This window comes from Poecilia formosa, unplaced genomic scaffold (genome assembly GCF_000485575.1).
Source record: "Poecilia formosa unplaced genomic scaffold, Poecilia_formosa-5.1.2 Scaffold168, whole genome shotgun sequence".
Classification (NCBI taxonomy): Eukaryota; Metazoa; Chordata; class Actinopteri; order Cyprinodontiformes; family Poeciliidae; genus Poecilia; species Poecilia formosa.
In genome coordinates, this window is record NW_006800107.1 from 337,700 (window position 1) to 342,673 (window position 4,974).

Genomic DNA, 4,974 nt, shown 5'->3' on the forward strand with positions numbered 1-4,974 from the left:
TGAATGGACCATCTTCATCTCCACTGCAGTAGGAAACAGGCAGCTCTTTTTTTATAGATTACAGTACACTAAAAGGTTTCTTTGTGCCCTTGTTTATATTTTTAATAGTGTAATTCTGTAAAGACAAAATATGTCTGGTGGTCCAGCTCTGATTTACATATCTTGCTAAATTGTGGGTTTGAATATTGCAAAACTTTCTTATAACAAAATAGACCTGCAGAAATAAATTACTAATAAAATATCTTACATATGCATAGTTGTATGTTCTATATAGAGATTTTCCTTTGCTTTCATTACATATGTCACAATTTTGTAATTTATCAAAATTACAAAATTTTGATAAATTTTGTAATTTAGCTGAGTGGCTGCTTTGTTGATATTCTGTCCTAAAAAGCGGTTAGATGTGCCCTTTGTTTTGTTGAGCACCTGCCCCTTTACTGGTCTCTGCACAGCCCTGCTCAGGACTTTTAAAAAAATTAATCCACTGTAGGTGTATATGTTCACTGCATGAAAACCTGAGCATTCAGATCTAGAAAACATATTTCTGCAGATGGCAGCAGGACAACAGGGAGGAGGCAGAGGAGATTGACATTTTTTCATTGTTTGTAATAATTACTGCATGATGGGAACACAGTTATGTTTTCACACAGTAGAGTCTGAGTTAAAATATAACTAAGTTAATTAAAACAGTAACTATGAACAAATGGTACACAACCAAAGTATTTGTATTTTGATGATTTTGTGACATGAATAAATCCTGGATATTTATCACCAGTCTAAGTTGGGACTTCATTAAAACAGGAAGATCATCAGAGAGTCACTAATCAACCTGGGAAACAGTAAAGGAAGGGAAATGTCAGGATCCTGTTATGATGTTAGAATTGCTTTATTAATACACATAAAAATGTAGAAAATATGTTTTATTTCTATTTCAGGTCTGTGGCGTATCGTCATCGTCTCTGTGGGTTTAGCAGCTCTTTCAATAACTGTTGTGAGCGTCAACATTTGGACAAGAACTAAAGGTAAAAAGTTGAGAGAAACAACAGTTTGATAATCTGCTGAATGAAAATACTTCATTTTTGATAAATAGAAATAAGTGGCATAAAACTCTGAAACAGATTATTTATTAATGTGAAGAGAAAAGTGGTTTGTTCTGTTTAACTCCTAACACCTGGTGGTGATGTAAGTTTTATTATAAATGTTTCAATATTTAATGTCACCATCAGCATTTCAGATTCCTCTGATGTTTTACATTAACTTTGTTAAAGTCTTTAGATAAAAATGTTGAATAGTTATTTGATGACTTCAGCTAACTGTCTCTGCTTTTGAATTTATTTGATTTGTCTCTAAAATTAATGATGTGTATTTCTGTTTATCACAAAGAGCATAAAGAAGATGACGGTGCAGTGAACGATGAAAACATCTGATTTTGTTTCCACCAAACTTTTCTCAACATCAACTCAGAAAAACTATCACTGTTGTGTAATTTCATTTTATATAATGTCACATTTTAAGACTATTGTACCATAAAACAATATGGTATTATAGTTATAACGGAATTAAAACAATATTTCTACATGTAATATTTAGAGGGTTTTTAAGTATTGCACAAATTTTGATGTTTGTTTCTTTAAATGAAATAAGTAATGAAAAATTAAATTTTGTCATGAATTGTAGGTGAGGTGGTGAGAGAAAGCAGGCAGGACCCAGTTATAGATGAATGATGGTGAGTTTAATAATGGAAAACAGCTCAGACAGTCCAGATTACAGGCTGCAAGGCAGAGCAGAAGCTAAAGCTCAGCGCCGGTAGCTAACAGTAACAATAAATGGACTTACAGGAGCTAAAGCCGACTCAGGACTCATCAGTACAACTGATACAACAAAACATGACAAACAACACGACTGACTGACTGAGATACAAGACAAGGATCCGACAAGAGACAACAGGTGGACATAAATACACAGAGGGTGATCACAGAAGACGAGACGCCTGGGAACAAAACAGGACAGCAGAGAGACTCAGGAACAGAACCTATAGAAACACAGAGAAACTCAAATCCTCACACATTTTGCTTAACAAGCAGAAATCAAAAATCACATTAAAGAAACAAATTGGATACAATGTGAATGTTTTCATAAATATGTTACATTAATAGCGGTGAACTTTTTGCTGGAGATTTGAAGTTAAAAATTAAAATCTGATTTATTAAATTAAAGGAAAATATTTTTAATATGGGCAGAAATATACTGATACACATTTTGACCATATTTTGTGAAAAGACTTTTGTAATCTAGAATAAAATGTCAAGAATTTCAGTTTTGTACTTGTATAAATGGGAAGACATGCATGTAAAAAATCCATCCTATATAAATGTTGTTCTCATAAATCAGAATGTGTGGTTCTGAATAAATGTTTCTACCTTTTAAACAAAAATGTCTGAGATTTTCGTCTTTGTGCATCGAAAGTTAATAATTTAAGTTTAAATAAGGGATAAAATAAAAATATTAATTAAAGTAATTAGTTGCACATTTAATTTCAAACTAACTAATGTTTACAAAGCTGAAAGCTGTGAGTAAAACTCTGCACTCTGGATAACTAACTAATTTACGAATAAGTTTAAAACCTGTAGATGGAAAACACTGACCGATCTGAGCTGATTGGTCAATGTCATGTCAATCATAAATTTAACCATCCAATCAGAGAACAGATGGTTTGGCTGTCAGACCTGATTTTATTGAGTTTCAGATAAAATCTGTTTCTGTAAATGTGTTGCTCTGTAGCTGCAGGTTTAAAATAAACTGAGTTGATTAGTGAACAAAATGTCCCATCAACGTTCTAACCAGGTGTATTTATGTGGTTATTGAGGGTTAAAACCTCAGAGCTCTGCTGCTGCTGCTGTTCACTACAGCAAACACTTCATCATTTCACAGAAAGACACTTCAGAGATCAGACTGGAAACCAGCAGGTTTTAAAAAGTTAAATAAATGGTAACTGATGGATTTATAAAACTGGACTTTTCACCACTGACTCTTCATCAACCAATCAGATTTCCTGGATTCTTCAGCTTATTTATCCGAGTCTCTAACAGACCCGAACAAAAGAGAAAATACATCTATTTACAACATTAATGTAATCTAAAAATATTCACATCTTGATTTTTCTTCCTTTTTTTAGAAGTCCTGCACTGTGTCATGTTATAAACCAGTGGGGTCCAAAGTGGGTCCTGAAGGCCCGGCATCCTGCATGTTTTATTCTCTCCCTGGTTCAAACACACCTGGATCAACTAATGGCTCATTAGAAGGTCTAAAAAGATCGTTGACCTGCTGCAAAGGTTGTTGTTACCAGCAGGGAGAGACTAAAACATGCAGGATGCCGGGCCTCCAGGACCCACTTTGGGCACCACTGTCATAAACAGACATGTATGAGTTCATAGTTTTATTCAGTTCTTTCTTAAATGCAGCTTATTTCAGTTTACAGGAACTAAATGGTTTCCATGCTCTCATCAGGGTTTTAACCGTCTATCTGCTCATCTTTAACAGTTTAAACCTTCAGAGCTCTTTAGCCACATTCTCACAGAAAACTTCCTGTTTTCTTCTCAGAAATAAACCGTTCAGTGGAACATGAACCAATAAAGGGTCTGAGGTCAGCTACACATCTGAACCTCATCATGGAGGTGAGAAAATGACCTGGGCATTCACACATATCTAACTGTAACTTCACACATTCATCATCTTTCTCTGGTTAAAACCTCAGAGCTCTGCTGCTGCTGCTGTTCACTACAGCAAACATTTCCTCATCATTTCACAGAAAGACACTTCAGAGATCAAACTGGAAACCAGCAGGTTTTAAAAAGTTAAATAATGGTAACTGGGATGGATTTATAAAACTGGACTTTCAATCTGCTACTCGTCATCATCACCAATCAGATCTCCTTCATCCAGATTTCTAAGACCAAACTAGAGGAAGTTCATTTTTCACATTAATCTAAAAATGCATCTTGGTCTCCTTCCTTTTTTAAAGACTTCTTGCATGTCACTGACTGTCGTGTCACAAAGTGGGACCAAATAAAATCCTCTTCTAATGTTAATATTTAGTTTCTTCAGAGCATATTTTATGGATTTCAAAGTAAATGCATAATAAGTAATAAACCACACTTTGGTCATCAACGCTGTGAAACCAAGCAGATGTTACCAAATAAAGCGCCGAGCCTCCATCAGTCAGAGTGAGGAAGTGGTGAGTATCAGGAAGTAGAAGCTCCATCTGTGTTCAGTCAGACAGTCTGACTGTGAGAGCAACAGACGCACAATGGCTCAACTCCCATGGATTCAAGGCTTTTTATTCATCATCCTGCAGCTCACAGGTAGGAAGACACTAAACATTTCTATAGAGCTACAGACCATAGATCTGCTTTACTCACTGGGTTCAGATTTAATATTTATGCTCCTGTTTTATCTTCCAACAGTCACTGCAGAGAGAACATCTGTTATAAAGAGAGCTGGAGATGAAGTCATGTTGTCATGTTCAGAACTGATCGATGGTCAGCAGAACTGTAGAGCTACAACATGGAGATTTTCTGATTTAAAAAGCGGAACAACAGAAGCGCTGGTTGACCTTGGTCAGATTAAGAGCTCTAGACCAAACAGACTGAATCTGACATCAAACTGTTCTCTGGTTATAAAGAAGGTCAGAGAGGAAGATGCTGGACGTTATGAATGTCAACAGTGGAAACCAGAAAACACACAGACTCCATTTCATCTGTCTGTAATAGATCTGTCTGTTGTTAACTGTGAGTATTAATATTAGTGATTATTTCCTATATCTGTTAAAATCAGTGATTTGTTTGAGTAATTAATGACAGGGATTACAATAACGAAGGTATTTTTAAACTTATTTTAATATTTCTGTCTTCATCAGTGACTGAACAGAAGAAGAATCGTAGGGTGACATTAAGCTGCTCTGTGGTGACCTCTGAC